This window comes from Protopterus annectens, chromosome 4.part0, assembly GCF_019279795.1.
Source record: "Protopterus annectens isolate FY-2018-M chromosome 4.part0, PAN1.0, whole genome shotgun sequence".
NCBI classification, from domain to species: Eukaryota; Metazoa; Chordata; order Ceratodontiformes; family Protopteridae; genus Protopterus; species Protopterus annectens.
The window spans coordinates 518,477,193-518,496,760 of record NC_056733.1 but is presented as its reverse complement, the minus strand read 5'-3'; the positions used below and the strand labels follow the sequence as shown (position 1 = coordinate 518,496,760).

The window sequence follows — 19,568 nt, the reverse complement described above, 5'->3', positions numbered from 1 at the left end:
GACCGCTGTGAGGTCCTTCCTGGTGAGATCTGACCACAAATTGGTCTTATTCGAAGTAACTATCACACCTGACCCCCCGCCCCAGCAGCAACTAAACTAAAAAAGTTTCCAAAATAGATTATAACCTCTTGTGGGATGGTATAAATAGCTTCACTGCACCTCCTTCCTCAGATAGAACTGGTAACTATGCCGAGCTTTACACCAGTGCTTTGTACAAACACCTCTATAACTGCATTTTACACAGCCGCACCTGATGGAACCAAAACAAGCTCCTCAGGGACGAGCAAACCTGCCTGGTGGATAAATAGAAGTTATGTTCTTACCATAACATTCCATGTTAGTTGTCTTCTTCTCACCTTCTTTCTTGCTGGATGGGTTCGGAGCCGAGGCCACTCTAAAAGCTCGAGAGTTGGATCCACCGGCTCTAGGCTCCCCTTATATCCCACAATGCTAGGCGGTATTACCTCAGATCTCGTTTGTAAGCTAGGCCCAGCCAATAATAAAATCCAGAACTACTGGAAATGGAAGAACCCACCTCTATAAAAAGGAAGGGAAGAAGGTGACCTGAAGCCTGATCAAGGGATATATGCACAGCAGAGCATATACCTATAGTAATAGAGGTGGTAGAAAGAGAGGTCACAATCAAACTCCTCTAGGTCTGTCCAGGCTAGGGAAGGAGGGTGGGACGAAGAAAGAAGGCGAAGAAGACAACTAACATGGAACGTTATGGTAAGAACATAACTTCTATATGTTAAGTTGTCTATCTCGCCTTCATTCTTGCTGGATGGGACCGCATCCCTAGCACCTTGTCCCGGGTGGCCTATCGGAACAGACTCTTGAGAACAGTGGAACCAAAGTTAGCTCTATGTCTAGAAGCTAAATCCAACTTATAATGAGAAATGAAAGTGTGAGGAGTAGCCCAAGTAGCTGCTGCACAAATGGTGTCAATAGGCAGCCTGTCTTGGAAGGCTATAGAAGTAGCCAAAGCTCTGGTGGAGTGGGCCTTAGGTTTGTTAGGCAGCTTTTGGTGTCTAATCTCATAAACAAAAGAAATCAGAGATGTTAGCCATCTGGAGAGTGATACCTTCGAAACTGAGAGTCCCTTTCTGCCTTCTGCATAAGAGACAAACAACTGGTCAGTTTTTCTGAATTGTTTGGTCCTATCCAAATAGTACCTTAACTGACGATGAACATCTAGCCAATGCAATTTTTGTTCAGACCTGTTAGAAAAGTTAGGAAAAAACACAGGGAGGTCAATGCTTTGATTTAGGTTAGACACAGAGGCTACTTTAGGTAAAAAAGATGGATTAGTTCGTAAGGACACCCTGTCTTTATGAAACAATAGATACGGTGGTCGACTGCTAAGTGCATGAAGTTCTGAGACCCTTCAAGCTGAAGTAATGGCTACCAGGAAGAGAGTCTTCCAGGATAGCAATTTCAATGAACAGGAAGCTGCAGGTTCGAAAGGGGGGAGAATCAAAGATGTGAGAACTAAATTAAGGTCCCAAGAAGGAGGAGGATTCCTTACTGGAGGTCTGAGAAGTAAAACTCCCTTCAAAAAAGCTTTGCAAAGCTTGTGAGACATGATGGCAGAATCTGAAATGCCCACATGAAAGTTAGATATAGCTGCCAATTGGACTTTGAGAGTAGAAGGAGATGAACCTGCGTGAAAGAGTTCAGCCAGAAAATCAAGAACTATTTGGATGGGAGCAGTGAAAGGATCTAAGTCCCTTCCTTGAGCCCAATAGGCAAAACATTTCCACTTACTAAGATAAATCTTTCGAGTGGAAGATTTATGGGAAGCTATCAAAATATCTCAAACAGTGTGAGATATTTGAGGAAGCCTGGCTAAGGTTGGAACTGGAGGAACCAAGCAGTGAGGTTCAAAGATGGGAGGGAGCGATGAAACTGACCCGACTGATGGATCAAAAGATCTGGAACTAGGTCCAGATGCCAGGGTTGCTCCAACAGAAAATGATGTAGAAAGGGGAACCAAACCTGTCGAGGCCAGTAAGGAGCAATGAGGATCAATGAGGCCTTCTGAGTGATAGCTTTCTGTATCACTTCAGAGATTAGTGGGAAGGGAGGAAATGCATACAGAAGTCCCCGGGGCCAAACTTGGACTAGAGCGTCTCTGCTGGGCTGGCCTGGTAAGGGGAAGAGGGTGAAATAATCTTTGCACTTGCTGTTTTGGGGAGTAGCAAAAAGGTCGCAGCAAGGCTGACCCCACTTGAGAAAAACTTTCTCCAAGATAGAATCTTTCAGAGACCACTCGTGAGGCATGAGGATAGCTCTGCTCAACTTGTCCGCGATAAGATTGGACTTCCCGGGAATGTGCGTTGCTATCAGAAAACGCTGAGAAGAAATCGCCCATTGCCACAGTCTGAGTGCTTCTCGACATAGGGGGTAGGACTTGGTTCCGCCTTGTTTGTTGATATACCACACTACAGACATGTTGTCCGTCTGAATTGCTATCGTTCCCAAGGGAAGAGAGTCTTGAAGGGCTTGCAACGCTAAAAGTATTGCTCTTATCTCTAGAACATTTATATGCAAGTGGCGTTTGACTGGTTGCCATATGCCCTGGACTGTCCTGCCCTGATAATGCCCCCCCCCACCCGATCAGGGAGGCGTCCGTTGTCAGAGTAGCAACCGGAGGGGGAAGGACAAAGGGTCTTCCTAGGAAGAGCTGGGGGGAAGAAATCCACCAAAGAAGATGATTCCTGCATGCTTGCGTAATCACAATGGTGTGGGACATCGGAAGTTGCTGGTACGACCACTGTGTGAAGAGCATCCATTGAAGGATTCTCATGTGAAATCTGGCTAAAAGAAGTAGAGGGCTAGCAGCCGCCATAATCCCCAGTACTTTTAGAACCAATCTGACTTTGACTCTGTTGCTGTAGAACAGAAGGGAGACCAGTTTGTGTATGTCTGCTATTCTTTGGTCTGTAAGTCTTGCAGACATGTTGACTGTATCTAGATTTGCGCCTATGAAGGTAATAACACGACAAGGCGACAAAACAGACTTTTCGCAATTTATTGAGATACCTAACTTTTGAAAAATGCGAAAGGTGTAGTCTCTGGCAATCAGAAGAAGATGCTTGGTAGGAGCTGTGAGGAGCCAGTCGTCTAAGTATTTAAACACCTGGAATCCTTGACGTATCAGATGAGAAGCTACCACTGCCATGCATTTGGTAAACACCCGGGGGGCAGTGGTGAGTCCAAAGGGCAGGGCTCTGAATTGAAAATGACTGGTTCCCAGCCTGAAGCGGAGGAATCTCCTGGAGCATCTGTTCATTTTTATATGATAGTACGCATCCTGAAGGTCTATAGAGCACATCCAGTTTTCCTTTCCCAATAGGGGTAGGATGGATTGTAGCGTGACCATCCGAAATCTTGTTTTCTTGACAGACTTGTTCAAGATACTGAGATCCAAAATTGGTCTCCAGTCCCATGTTTTCTTTGGAACCAAAAGAACCTGGAGCAGATTCCGGATCCTTGCTGGTCTGCTGGCACTGGCTGAATGGCTCTTTTTGCAAGCAGCTTTGAAACTTCCAATGCTGCTAGATCCCTTTGAGCGGGTGGAACATCTGGAAGGGATTTTTTGGATTGGTTTGGAATGCGAAAGAACGGGATGGAATAGCCTTCGGAAATGATGGACTGTACCCACTTGTCTTGAGTTAGGGATCGCCAGGCTTCTGGGTACAGTGATAATCTTCCCCCGACTGCCTCCGAAGGTGGACAGTCGGGCAACACCTCAGGGATGCTGGAAGGGCTTATCGGAAAATGTTTCTCGATTGCCCTGGTTCTGCGGACCCCCCCTACCTCTAGGGCGACGTCTACCATTATTGTTCCCCCCTCTGCCTCTAGAGGGGAACCGACTCTGTGCGTCAGGCAAAGTTCCTTGAGATTGTTTGCGGAACCACATCTTTCCACTTTTCTGGCCTTTGGGGTAAGGCCTAGAAGGAGTAGAAAAACGGACTCCGACGGCAGAAAGGGTTTTGCCATCTGTCTCGCACCTTGTCAAGGTTTCTTTCACTTGAGGACCAAAAAGAGACGATCCATCAAACGGGGAACGACGTTTTAAAGGGGTCCGCAAAATTGCACAGCCGCATCCAGGCATGCCGGCGTAAGGCCACACCTGTCCCTGCGGCTCTGCTCACTCCATCAGCCGCATATGAAAGGAGGCGCATGGAGGAGTTAGCTATAGAATTTAGGGTAGCCAGCTGAGTGTTCATCCTATCCTGAAAACCCGCAGCTGTAGGATCCTTTAACATCTCACTCGCTTCCTTGATCAGGTCTCTTTGAAGACGAGTGAAATGACAGAGGTAGTTCAGCGAACGCATAGCAAAGGTCGCTGACGAAAACATCCACTTCCCGTACCTGTCCATAGACCTAGATTCCTTGTTAGGAGGATGGACAGGCACCGAAGGATCAGCTAGCTCCTTCTTAGTGGCAGCAGCTACCACCATAGCATCCACAGAAACTCCCTTAGTCAGGAACTGCTTATCTGCTGGTGCTGTGATAAACTTTGAAGGTCTCCTGGGGGCAGGGTCCACGGAGTCAGGAGCCGTCCAAGCCTTTTTTGCTACCACCTGCATGAGGGGTCAAGGGGGACACCCAGGAGGTGGAAGGGCGAGCCAAACGCCTCAAGATACACAGATTCATCCTCCGAAGGGTTAAGGGTTGGCCAATTTCCCTCTGTTTCAGGATCTCTAGAATGTCTGCAAAGGAGACATCTTCAGAAGGGGAACGGGGAACCCTCGAATCCTCTAAATCTGTGTCAGAGGTGACAGACTCAGGTGAGTCTATGTGCTTCCTCTTACACTTTCTCTTCCTAGGGGCTCCCCTGCCAATTCAGGAGAGGCCTCGAAGAGGATGAGATCCCACAGGGGATTCTTGAGGAGCTGGCTCTCTGTGGTCTGGGATGAGGGAGTGAGTAGACATAACCTGAGGCACCGAAGAGGGAGGGGCGGACAGAGCCGACTGTGGAGTTGAACCAGGTTCCAACACACTCTGCATGACCTCGAACGCACCCCTGTCAGGCAGAGCCAGAGGTCGCCGCTCCGAAAAGCTGAAAACCTCCCTCGGCACCGACAGCGATGGCTCCGAGGCCGATGTCGAGCCGAACTCACCAGCGCCGAGCACCGAGGGAGAGCGGGGTCGGACAAGGGTCCGATGCCACTCACCCCTCGAGCCGACGAGGGAAGTCCGGCGCCGAGATTCTTCCAAGGAAGAAATCGGAGCCGACGACGGAGCCGAAGACAATTGTATCGGCTCCGACGGTATCACAGTCTCGGGTCCGAAACGCCCGCCGAGCTCAAAGGAGTCGGAGGAGGAATATTCTGAGAAATAGGGTTGAGCATCGACTGATGAGTCGGGCTCTGAAGCATCTGGGCCAGTGCCTCGGACTTAAGAAGTCGACTCACTACCCTCTGAAGGTCATGGTCTGAAAGCCTCGAAGACCTAGAGGAGTGCGATCTATGGCTCCGTTCAGACAGCAGGGGAGAAGCTGGAGCCGAATGAACGGAGCCGAGGGACGGTGACCTTGACCTCTTCCTAGAGGTCGGCTCCGAAAGCCTGATCGGAGCCAACTTAGCAATTTCAAAACCTCGGCTCCGGCCGGAGCCGAGGAACCACCGAAGTGGAAGTTAGAGTCTCATCGGCTCCAGCCGGAGCCGATGCAGTAGAAGACTTAGAAGTCTTAAGTGCCGACTCAGTAACTGGAGCCGAAGACCTAGAAGCCTTACAGGGTTTGCCCGAAGATGCAGTCGGGGGACCATCAGGCTTTAACAAGCCCCGTAAAATAAGCTTGTTCTTTCTTTCCTGCAGGACTCCAGGGCTGAAGCCATGGCATACAGCACAAGAGTCCTGCAGGTGTAAAGGTCCCAGGCAGTACACACAAGAAGTGTGACCGTCTGTCAGAGACATTTTCTGACAGCACGAGTCACACTTCTTGAAGCCTGAGACCTTCGAATCCTTAGACATGACACCAAACAAGTGCAATCACACTCAACACAAACACACCGATTACACTGTAGAGTAAGTAAAAGTAATTTAAACTAATTTAAACTAACCTAAACTGATTTAAGATAGTAGTTTAGAAATCTTAAGTCCCTACAGAAAAACACACATACACAGTATCTGAGGGATAGGAGGGCCCGAAGGCCTAAGGGAAGAACAGATAATTTCTTGTGGTAAGGAGTGGGAGAAAAACACAGAAAAGGGAATAGAAACCTTTAAAATAAGGGGATACTAACCAAAAAACTAATTTAAAAGGGGTTTACTAAGTTTTTAAAACTATTTGGTACACTAACCTGTAGCCGGTAAAAGCAACACACCTCGATAGCTGTAGCGGCAAACGAGATCTGAGGTAATACCGCCTAGCATTGTGGGATATAAGGGGAGCCTCGAGCCGGTGGATCCAACTCTCGAGCTTTTAGAGTGGCCGAGTCGGAGCCGAGGTCGGCTCCGAACCCATCCAGCAAGAATGAAGGCGAGATAGACAACTTAACATCTGCCATTAACAGGCTTTACAATAATAATAAGAAATTGCTGTCTAAGATTAAGAGGGAGCCCTCCTAAACTGGAAACACTCCCTCCTCAGATTAAACAAGCAAATAAGACTTCTTGTGAAGTCCTCTAAAGCAAACTACAAGTTCAAATTAGCTTCCTCAACAAAGGAAAACCACAAGGCATTCTATAGTTAAATCTGTAACCTAAAAGGAAAAGCCCAGATCTGTGCCAAACTGGTAGTTAATGATACCACATATACTGAGCCTGTGGACATAGCTAACTTGTTGGCTGACAGGTTCTGTAAATACTTCACTCCCCTGTCCCTCCACATGTACCACATGTCCCTTACCTTGAATCTCTAAAGAGCAGGTCATGAACACCCTCTCTAAGGCCAAAACCATAGCATCTATGGGACCTTATAACATCCCAGGCTGCATCCTACAAGGGCTCCAACATGATTAACAACACCACTGGGTGTTCTCTTCAATCATAGCCTAAGCATTGGCTTCATACCAGCTGAATGGAAAGCAGCCACCATTATTCCCTTGCACAAAGGTGGTGCTTCCACTGACCTTGGGAACTATATACTTATTAGCCTGACTAGCCTTATCTGCAAGGCCACAGAGCGAATTATCATGGACCTTATCAACAAAGATATAGGTAATCTACAAACATTTGATCCTATTCAGTTTGAATTTGTTAAAGGGAGATCATGCCTGTTAAACCTGATGAACTTCTTCAAGACAGTCACCAAGGCCCTGGACAAGGGGAAATCTGTGTGTACAGCGTACTTAGGTTCATAGGTTCATACTAGGCTATCTGCCCTAGGGCATTTATAAGCCTAGCCAGAATGTGTTTGGCTTTCGCCACCCATTTTAAATTTATTTTGCTATGCCCTTTTTCAAGGTTAGTATACTGTGCCTCTGTCTAACAGTGACACAGAAGTGATACCCGGGGTAAACCTACGATCTCCCATCCACTCATCAAGTTTCCTCTTGAAGAGAGTCAATGAGGGACTCTGCCTAACCTGGACTGGGATTTTATTCCAGAGTGAAGGGAGCCTCTGGGTTATGAATCTGTCCCTCCAGCATGTCCTATTTATTTCAGTGCTGAGGTTCAAGACTCTCGGCGCGTAGCTCGATGGGATTTGGATTTTCTGAGGTGCAGCATGTCCATCAATTCGGGTTGGACATGGCTTTATCGTCAGGCACAGATCGCCTCTGAACAGGCGGTATGCCACTGAGTAGAGCTGGAGTTTCTTTAACCGGGCAGCATATGGCATCTGTTTGAGCCCTTTGATCCTCTTGGTGAGGTACTTTTGGGGGCTTTCCAGTTGCACTTAGCCAAGGCATTTCACACTATCTTGCACTCAGGCATCATCGACAAACTCACCCAACTAGGCATCAACCCTCATATTATTAGATGGGTCACTAACTGGCTCACTGACAGAACTCATATAGTCAAAACAGGGGAATCAACCTCCAACAGCAGACCTGTAACCAGTGGTATTCCACATGGATCAGTCCTGGGACCTCTACTGTTTGGAATCTATTTCTCCGAATTACAAGCAAAAATTAAAATTCTGTGGTTGACAAAGTTTGTTGATGACTACAAACTGGGAGAATTTATAGAATCTCCAAATTATATCAACATCCTACAAGAGGGTCTTACACAAACAAATGATTGGTACCAAAGTCATGGCCTTAAGCACAATGCAAGAAATGTATTATCACTCCTTTTGGTAAAAGCGATGTTCTGCTAACTACTACAGCAATAGTAACACCTTAAGTACACACTCTGGTGAGAGAGACCTGTCACACAGGTTGACAGTAACCTTACCTTTGACCACCATGTCTTCACAAGTGGTAATAAGGGCATTCTATATTGCTCATCTCATAAGTAAGGGCATTGCCTCCAGAAAAAATAAATTATACCCGCCCTGTACTCTTTCCTCATCAGCCAATAACTGAGTTCAACACCCTTTTGGTATGTACCTTTTCAAGCACCTGCAGCAATTGGAGAAACCACAAAAGTTTGTCCTATGGGATCGTCTGAAATCATGGTCACTTTATTCTGTTTCATACAGACTACTCAAGGGTGATCTCTGCCTTGTATACAAGGCAATCTCTGACCCTGTTTTATTGAAAATGCTGCATATCCATAAGTCAAATAGTACATGGATTGCTCTCTCTAAAGACCTTATGTATGTGACATTAATAAAACTTGCTGGAGGAACAGATTTGTCTCCCAGAGTTTACCACACCTTTGAACAGACTTCCACTTCATGTTAAACAGAGCACCTCACTGGCCCGTCAAATGCAATCTAGATGATTGGATGAGTGACCGTAAATTCACCCCAGGGGTTCCACCTGTGACCCTCTTGGACAGGGGCAATACGTGCTGATGGTGGAGATAAGGGTAAGAACTTGGCTAGGCTTGTAAGGACCCTAGAGCCATTAGCCTAGTAACTTCCTATGATCATAGGCCCACATATACTTTCAGTTCAACATTACAAAAACTGCTAAACTCCTGCCTTCCAGTAAAGCTCATTCCTCCTCCTCCTGAACATAATTATGTATGTATTGTTCCCACAATTTACATTTATGTCTATGTAATTTGTTCATTACTTTTCTAACAATCCCTCTTCCAGTTCTATTATCTCTTATAATATTCAATACCTCAAAAATATGTGGTGTAGACTTTGATTTCCGTTTTATAGTAATTGCTTTTTTGGCAGCCAACAGAATGAAATGTAATAAGGCCTGGTTATGTCTAGGCAATTAAGATCCTGTTCCCAGTTCAAAATAATAATTTCCTTACTTAACAGCCATTTCTGATGGAGTACTCTAGAAGGAATGTGTAAAATCTGTCAACTCAGTACACAAAAAAAAAAAAAACATTTCCAATTACCTATTTCTTCTCCATCACACCCCAACATTTCTATCTACTTGAGGAAAAATTCTTTGATGTCTATTTGGAACTTGGAGTACAAAATACCTATGCAAGCACTTCCAAGCAAAGATCTTAAACCTTCTGGACTTGGTTGCATACTTGGGAACTATACATATCTCTTCCCATTGTTTTCTTGTACATTGTTTTTCTGGTCTCTCTTCGCAATCTTTTCTAACCTCTTCTGACTGATTCTTATAGCTATCATGCAACATTTTATATGCCATAGTAATTATCCCTTTTTTAACAGCAGCGTCTGTTCTAGAGTCAACTAAAAACTCTACCAGAGTAGGTCTTTCACTTAAAATTACCCTAGCCCATTCTTTTTTTCTCTGAGATCAAGCCCTGGTAGGGAAGGCATTCACTAGCCTGCAAATGTCTTCTTGGCCTCATCCCACTCTATTACCATTCCTGCTTGTTTTATTTGCTCCCAGTATCTTACTTCCTTTGCCAAGTTTTTCCAGTAAATTCCAGCCTCCTCTTGCCTATTTTCTGTACTCCTCCTTGTAGTCATCCATATTTGCAAAATCTTTCTCCATTCTCATATTGGCTTAGTTCTTGGAATACTTTCTGCTACTTTATGAATATAATATTCTGTTTGGTTGTTATTATTCTCCTTAAGAATCTGCATCCAAAATCCCACTTTTTCTATATTTCTTGAATTTCTCCCTTGCCTCATCATCATTACTTTCCACTTTGACTTATAACCTTCTACTTGTGTTATGCATATGAGCCTTGACTGTGTAGCTCTAAAATATCCATTACAATCAGGTAAACCAAAACCATCTTGTTCTATTGGAAAGATCAGCTTATCTCACTTAACCCTTGCCCTCTTTCCCTCCCAGATAAACTCCTTCAATTTCTTATTCATTACTGTCCACATCTTCTCAGCGAGTTGAAAGAACTATGCCTGATCTGTATACATGACAAAAGTGACTAAAAACATTTTCATTGCTTGTATCTTTCTATCCAGATCCATAAATAAGTCCAGATCCATAAATAAGAGTTTCCAGTTTCTCAATTTTTGTATCATTTTTTGTTCAGTCTCTTTCCACATATTCTTAGCTGCCATAACAGAAGCCTTTTTAATCCATACTGCCAAATACTTCATCTCATCATGTCCCCATAAATATGGGTATTGCTAAACCAATTCATGTGTGGGTACATAATTTACAGCCATAACTTTTGTTTTATCTTTATTAATTTTATATCCCAAAAACCATAAAATGGTCTCAGAATGTTCACAATACTGAGATGTCCTTTTCTGCATTTTTCGGGTATAAAGCAATATCATCTGCAAATAAAGCAAAGTTTCTTGATTACCATGCCAATTATATCCTTGCATTGTTGAGTCCCATATTTCCTTTGTCAATATAAAACAAATAAATGGGAAAAAGGACACTTCCGTCTGGTTCCACTGTTCAAACACAGCTTATCTGAGAGGACCCCTCCCACTTTAATTCTTGCCTCTTATTCTTCATATATCCTTATAATTAACCTCATTATCTTACCAGGGAATGCAAATGCTTCCAAAGCCCTACTCAGAAAGCCAGCTTACTCTTTCAAATGCTTTCTCTGCATCAAGAGCCGCCAACAACAGAGGTATTTTCTTATATTCTGTTTCCCTCTGGGGCATTACTGTTCTGTTAATGTTGTCAAATATTTCCCTACCATCCACAAAACCAAGCAGATCAATATCTATCAATTTTGGCAACACATTTGCCATTCTTTAGCTAGTGTAGGCATAAACACTGTATAATTGGGGTTTAAAATTGAAATGGGTCCATATGAAGCTGGGTCTGAATGGTCTTTGCCATCTTTAGGTAATACAGTCACCACAGCTTTCTTCCAAAATGTTGCTGCTTTCCCTCCTTTTAAAATACTGTCAAACAAAATCTTCCAGATCTTTACCATTTTCTTTCATCCTAATTTCCAAACTTCCACATGAATACCATCTGTTCCTGGGAGACTTTCCTGAATACTGATTGTACATCACCTCCTATTTTAACTGTTAGTTGTTGAGCCTTGTCTTCCTCTAAGCTTGACATAATGAAGTCTTCCATAAATATTTCCATTTGTACTCTTTCTTGATTTCCACATTTCTCTGCTTTATACAAATGTTCATACAATTTCTGGAAAACTTGTAAAGAATCTCTGATTATTTTTCTTGTTATAGGTTCCCGAAGTTTGGTAACAACCATTTCAACATTCTGTTAAGTCATTTTGCTAAAAGTTTTTGTGCTCTTGAGTTTTATCAAAAATCAGTTGCTTAACTGCATTCTTTTTAAGCTCATGCATGTTATCCAGATATTCCCCTATTTTGTATTTAGCACTCTGCATTTGCTTCTCCTCTTGTTTTCTGAGAATCCCCTCATTCTGCAATACTTTAACCTTTGTTAGCCCCTCTAAGTATTTTCTATTGCTCCTTAACTATATCACTTTCTCTTTTATTTCAACACTATTTTTAAACTCAAGGTTTCATGCTGTCCCAGTTACTATCTATAACTTCTGAAGATATTTATTTTCTATCTTCCATAATAACTCCCAGATAATTTCCACTACCCATTACTTAAATTCCTCTGTTTTTAGCAGTGGTGAGTCCAAAGGGCAGGGCTCTGAATTGAAAATGACTGGTTCCCAGCCTGAAGCGGAGGAATCTCCTGGAGCATCTGTTCATTTTTATATGATAGTACGCATCCTGAAGGTCTATAGAGCACATCCAGTTTTCCTTTCCCAATAGGGGTAGGATGGATTGTAGCGTGACCATCCGAAATCTTGTTTTCTTGATAGACTTGTTCAAGATACTGAGATCCAAAATTGGTCTCCAGTCCCCTGTTTTCTTTGGAACCAAAAAGAACCCGGAGCAGATTCCGGATCCTTGCTGGTCTGCTGGCACTGGCTGAATGGCTCTTTTTGCAAGCAGCTTTGAAACTTCCAATGCTGCTAGATCCCTTTGAGCGGGTGGAACATCTGGAAGGGATTTTTTGGATTGGTTTGGAATGCGAAAGAACGGGATGGAATAGCCTTCGGAAATGATGGACTGTACCCACTTGTCTTGAGTTAGGGATCGCCAGGCTTCTGGGTACAGTGATAATCTTCCCCCGACTGCCTCCGAAGGTGGACAGTCGGGCAACACCTCAGGGATGCTGGAAGGGCTTATCGGAAAAAGTTTCTCGATTGCCCTGATTCTGGACCCCCTACCTCTAGGCGACGTCTACCATTATTGTTCCCCCCCCCTCTGCCTCTAGAGGGGAACCGACTCTGTGCGTCAGGCAAAGTTCCTTGAGATTGTTTGCGGAACCACATCTTTCCACTTTTCTGGCCTTTGGGGTAAGGCCTAGAAGGAGTAGAAAAACGGACTCCGACGGCAGAAAGGGTTTTGCCATCTGTCTCGCACCTTGTCAAGGTTTCTTTCACTTGAGGACCAAAAGAGCGATCCATCAAGCGGGAAACGCGTTTAAAGGGGTCCATAAATTGCACAGCCGCATCCAGGCATGCCGGCGTAAGGCCACACCTGTCCCTGCGGCTCTGCTCACTCCATCAGCCGCATATGAAAGGAGGCGCATGGAGGAGTTAGCTATAGAATTTAGGGTAGCCAGCTGAGTGTTCATCCTATCCTGAAAACCCGCAGCTGTAGGATCCTTTAACATCTCACTCGCTTCCTTGATCAGGTCTCTTTGAAGGCAGGTGAAATGACAGAGGTAGTTCAGCGAACGCATAGCAAAGGTCGCTGGCGAAAACATCCACTTCCGCACCTGTCCATAGACCTAGATTCCTTGTTAGGAGGATGGACAGGCACCGAAGGATCAGCTAGCTCCTTCTTAGTGGCAGCAGCTACCACCATAGCATCCACAGAAACTCCCTTAGTCAGGAACTGCTTATCTGCTGGTGCTGTGATAAACTTTGAAGGTCTCCTGGGGTAGGGTCCACGGAGTCAGGAGCCGTCCAAGCCTTTTGCTACCACCTGCATGAGGGGGTCAAGGGGGACACCCAGGAGGTGGAAGGGCGAGCCAAACGCCCCAAGATACACAGATTCATCCTCCGAAGGGTTAAGGGTTGGCCAATTTCTCCTCTGTTTCAGGATCTCTAGAATGTCTGCAAAGGAGACATCTTCAGAAGGGGAACGGGGAGAACCCTCGGAATCCTCTAAATCTGTGTCAGAGGTGACAGACTCAGGTGAGTCTATGTGCTTCCTCTTACACTTTCTCTTCCTAGGGGGCTCCCCTGCCAATTCAGGAGAGGCCTCGGAAGAGGATGAGATCCCCACAGGGGATTCTTGAGGAGCTGGCTCTCTGCGGTCTGGGATGAGGGAGTGAGTAGACATAACCTGAGGCACCGAAGAGGGAGGGGCGGACGGAGCCGACTGTGGAGTTGAACCAGGTTCCAACACACTCTGCATGACCTCGAACGCACCCCTGTCAGGCAGAGCCAGAGGTCCCCGCTCCAGCTGAAAACCTCCCTCGGCACCGACAGCGATGGCTCGAGGCCGATGTCGAGCCGAACTCACCAGCGCCAAGCACCGAAAGGGAGAGCGGGGTTGGACAAGGGTCGATGCCACTCACCCCTCGAGCCGACGAGGGAAGTCGGCGCCGAGATTCTTCCAAGGAAGAAATCGGAGCGACGACGGAGCCAAAGACAATTGTATCGGCTCCGGCGGTATCACAGTCTCGGTCTGAAGCCCGGCTCCGAGCTCAAAGGAGTCGGAGGAGGAATATTCTGAGAAATAGGGTTGAGCATCGACTGATGAGTCGGGCTCTGAAGCATCTGGGCCAGTGCCTCGGACTTAAGAAGTCGACTCACTACCCTCTGAAGGTCATGGTCTGAAAGCCTCGAAGACCTAGAGGAGTGCGATCTATGGCTCCGTTCAGACAGCAGGGGAGAAGCTGGAGCCGAATGAACGGAGCCGAGGGACGGTGACCTTGACCTCTTCCTAGAGGTCGGCTCCGAAAGCCTGATCGGAGCCAACTTAGCAATTTCCAAAACCTCGGCTCCGGCCGGAGCCGAGGGAACCACCGAAGTGGAAGTTAGAGTCTCATTGGCTCCAGCCGGAGCCAATGCAGTAGAAGACTTAGAAGTCTTAGGTGCCGACTCAGTAACTGGAGCCGAAGACCTAGAAGCCTTAGAGGGTTTGCCCGAAGATGCAGTCGGGGGACCATCAGGCTTTAACAAGCCCCGTAAAATAAGCTTGTTCTTTCTTTCCTGCAGGACTCCAGGGCTGAAGCCATGGCATACAGCACAAGAGTCCTGCAGGTGTAAAGGTCCCAGGCAGTACACACAAGAAGTGTGACCGTCTGTCAGAGACATTTTCTGACAGCACGAGTCACACTTCTTGAAGCCTGAGACCTTGAATCATAGACATGACACCAAACAAGTGCAATCACACTCAACACAAACACACCGATTACACTGTAGAGTAAGTAAAAGTAATTTAAACTAATTTAAACTAACCTAAACTGATTTAAGATAGTAGTTTAGAAATCTTAAGTCCCTACAGAAAAACACACACACACAGTATCTGAGGGATAGGAGGGCCCGAAGGCCTAAGGGAAGAACAGATAAGTTCTTGTGGTAAGGAGTGGGAGAAAAACACAGAAAAGGGAATAGAAACCTTTAAAATAAGGGGATACTAACCAAAAAACTAATTTAAAAGGGGTTTACTAAGTTTTTAAAACTATTTGGTACACTAACCTGGAGCCGGTAAAAGCAACACACCTCGATAGCTGTAGCAGCAAACGAGATCTGAGGTAATACCGCCTAGCATTGTGGGATATAAGGGGAGCCTCGAGCCGGTGGATCCAACTCTCGAGCTTTTAGAGTGGCCGAGTCGGAGCCGAGGTCGGCTCCGAACCCATCCAGCAAGAATGAAGGCGAGATAGACAACTTAACATCTGCCATTAACAGGCTTTACAATAATAATAAGAAATTGCTGTCTAAGATTAAGAGGGAGCCCTCCTAAACTGGAAACACTCCCTCCTCAGATTAAACAAGCAAATAAGACTTCTTGTGAAGTCCTCTAAAGCAAACTACAAGTTCAAATTAGCTTCCTCAACAAAGGAAAACCACAAGGCATTCTATAGTTAAATCTGTAACCTAAAAGGAAAAGCCCAGATCTGTGCCAAACTGGTAGTTAATGATACCACATATACTGAGCCTGTGGACATAGCTAACTTGTTGGCTGACAGGTTCTGTAAATACTTCACTCCCCTGTCCCTCCACACGTACCACATGTCCCTTACCTTGAATCTCTAAAGAGCAGGTCATGAACACCCTCTCTAAGGCCAAAACCATAGCATCTATGGGACCTTATAACATCCCAGGCTGCATCCTACAAGGGCTCCAACATGATTAGCAACACCACTGGGTGTTCTCTTCAATCATAGCCTAAGCATTGGCTTCATACCAGCTGAATGGAAAGCAGCCACCATTATTCCCTTGCACAAAGGTGGTGCTTCCACTGACCTTGGCAACTATATACTTATTAGCCTGACTAGCCTTATCTGCAAGGCCATAGAGCGAATTATCATGGACCTTATCAACAAAGATATAGGTAATCTACAAACATTTGATCCTATTCAGTTTGAATTTGTTAAAGGGAGATCATGCCTGTTAAACCTGGTGAACTTCTTCAAGACAGTCACCAAGGCCCTGGACAAGGGGAAATCTGTGTATACAGCGTACTTAGGTTCATAGGTTCATACTAGGCTATCTGCCCTAGGGCATTTATAAGCCTAGCCAGAATGTGTTTGGCTTTCGCCACCCATTTTAAATTTATTTTGCTATGCCCTTTTTCAAGGTTAGTATACTGTGCCTCTGTCTAACAGTGACACAGAAGTGATACCCGGGGTAAACCTACGATCTCCCATCCACTCATCAAGTTTCCTCTTGAAGAGAGTCAATGAGGGACTCTGCCTAACCTGGACTGGGATTTTATTCCAGAGTGAAGGGAGCCTCTGGGTTATGAATCTGTCCCTCCAGCATGTCCTATTTATTTCAGTGCTGAGGTTCAAGACTCTCGAGCGCGTAGCTCGATGGGATTTGGATTTTCTGAGGTGCAGCATGTCCATCAATTCCGGGTTGGACATGGCTTTATACGTCAGGCACAGATCGCCTCTGAACAGGCGGTATGCCACTGAGTAGAGCTGGAGTTTCTTTAACCGGGCAGCATATGGCATCTGTTTGAGCCCTTTGATCCTCTTGGTGAGGTACTTTTGGGGGCTTTCCAGTTGCACTTAGCCAAGGCATTTCACACTATCTTGCACTCAGGCATCATCGACAAACTCACCCAACTAGGCATCAACCCTCATATTATTAGATGGGTCACTAACTGGCTCACTGACAGAACTCATATAGTCAAAACAGGGGAATCAACCTCCAACAGCAGACCTGTAACCAGTGGTATTCCACATGGATCAGTCCTGGGACCTCTACTGTTTGGAATCTATTTCTCCGAATTACAAGCAAAAATTAAAATTCTGTGGTTGACAAAGTTTGTTGATGACTACAAACTGGGAGAATTTATATAATCTCCAAATTATATCAACATCCTACAAGAGGGTCTTACACAAACAAATGATTGGTACCAAAGTCATGGCCTTAAGCACAATGCAAGAAATGTATTATCACTCCTTTTGGTATAAGCGATGTTCTGCTAACTACTACAGCAATAGTAACACCTTAAGTACACACTCTGGTGAGAGAGACCTGTCACACAGGTTGACAGTAACCTTACCTTTGACCACCATGTCTTCACAAGTGGTAATAAGGGCATTCTATATTGCTCATCTCATAAGTAAGGGCATTGCCTCCAGAAAAAATAAATTATACCCGCCCTGTACTCTTTCCTCATCAGCCAATAACTGAGTTCAACACCCTTTTGGTATGTACCTTTTCAAGCACCTGCAGCAATTGGAGAAACCACAAAAGTTTGTCCTATGGGATCGTCTGAAATCATGGTCACTTTATTCTGTTTCATACAGACTACTCAAGGGTGATCTCTGCCTTGTATACAAGGCAATCTCTGACCCTGTTTTATTGAAAATGCTGCATATCCATAAGTCAAATAGTACATGGATCGCTCTCTCTAAAGACCTTATGTATGTGACATTAATAAAACTTGCTGGAGGAACAGATTTGTCTCCCAGAGTTTACCACACCTTTGAACAGACTTCCACTTCATGTTAAACAGAGCACCTCACTGGCCCGTCAAATGCAATCTAGATGATTGGATGAGTGACCGTAAATTCACCCCAGGGGTTCCACCTGTGACCCTCTTGGGCAGGGGCAATACGTGCTGATGGTGGAGATAAGGGTAAGAACTTGGCTAGGCTTGTAAGGACCCTAGAGCCATTAGCCTAGTAACTTCCTATGATCATAGGCCCACATATACTTTCAGTTCAACATTACAAAAACTGCTAAACTCCTGCCTTCCAGTAAAGCTCATTCCTCCTCCTCCTGAACATAATTATGTATGTATTGTTCCCACAATTTACATTTATGTCTATGTAATTTGTTCATTACTTTTCTAACAATCCCTCTTCCAGTTCTATTATCTCTTATAATATTCAATACCTCAAAAATATGTGGTGTAGACTTTGATTTCCGTTTTATAGTAATTGCTTTTTTGGCAGCCAACAGAATGAAATGTAATAAGGCCTGGTTATGTCTAGGCAATTAAGATCCTGTTCCCAGTTCAAAATAATAATTTCCTTACTTAACAGCCATTTCTGATGGAGTACTCTAGAAGGAATGTGTAAAATCTGTCAACTCAGTACGCAAAAAAAAAAAAACATTTCCAATTACCTATTTCTTCTCCATCACACCCCAACATTTCTATCTACTTGAGGAAAAATTCTTTGATGTCTATTTGGAACTTGGAGTACAAAATACCTATGCAAGCACTTCCAAGCAAAGATCTTAAACCTTCTGGACTTGGTTGCATACTTGGGAACTATACATATCTCTTCCCATTGTTTTCTTGTACATTGTTTTTCTGGTCTCTCTTCGCAATCTTTTCTAACCTCTTCTGACTGATTCTTATAGCTATCATGCAACATTTTATATGCCATAGTAATTATCCCTTTTTTAACAGCAGCGTCTGTTCTAGAGTCAACTAAAAACTCTACCAGAGTAGGTCTTTCACTTAAAATTACCCTAGCCCATTCTTTTTTTCTCTGAGATCAAGCCCTGGTAGGGAAGGCATTCACTAGCCTGCAAATGTCTTCTTGGCCTCATCCCACTCTATTACCATTCCTGCTTGTTTTATTTGCTCCCAGTATCTTACTTCCTTTGCCAAGTTTTTCCAGTAAATTCCAGCCTCCTCTTGCCTATTTTCTGTACTCCTCCTTGTAGTCATCCATATTTGCAAAATCTTTCTCCATTCTCATATTGGCTTAGTTCTTGGAATACTTTCTGCTACTTTATGAATATAATATTCTGTTTGGTTGTTATTATTCTCCTTAAGAATCTGCATCCAAAATCCCACTTTTTCTATATTTCTTGAATTTCTCCCTTGCCTCATCATCATTACTTTCCACTTTGACTTATAACCTTCTACTTGTGTTATGCATATGAGCCTTGACTGTGTAGCTCTAAAATATCCATTACAATCAGGTAAACCAAAACCATCTTGTTCTATTGGAAAGATCAGCTTATCTCACTTAACCCTTGCCCTCTTTCCCTCCCAGATAAACTCCTTCAATTTCTTATTCATTACTGTCCACATCTTCTCAGCGAGTTGAAAGAACTATGCCTGATCTGTATACATGACAAAAGTGACTAAAAACATTTTCATTGCTTGTATCTTTCTATCCAGATCCATAAATAAGTCCAGATCCATAAATAAGAGTTTCCAGTTTCTCAATTTTTGTATCATTTTTTGTTCAGTCTCTTTCCACATATTCTTAGCTGCCATAACAGAAGCCTTTTTAATCCATACTGCCAAATACTTCATCTCATCATGTCCCCATAAATATGGGTATTGCTAAACCAATTCATGTGTGGGTACATAATTTACAGCCATAACTTTTGTTTTATCTTTATTAATTTTATATCCCAAAAACCATAAAATGGTCTCAGAATGTTCACAATACTGAGATGTCCTTTTCTGC

General features: G+C 44.3%; 1 protein-coding gene across 1 annotated transcript in view; it reads right to left on the bottom strand.

The window, feature by feature from the left end:
• CFAP73 (cilia and flagella associated protein 73) overlaps positions 1–19,568 on the bottom strand; it is a 551,824-nt gene that overhangs the window by 165,490 nt on the left and 366,766 nt on the right. The gene's annotated exons all lie outside the window — the stretch shown is intronic.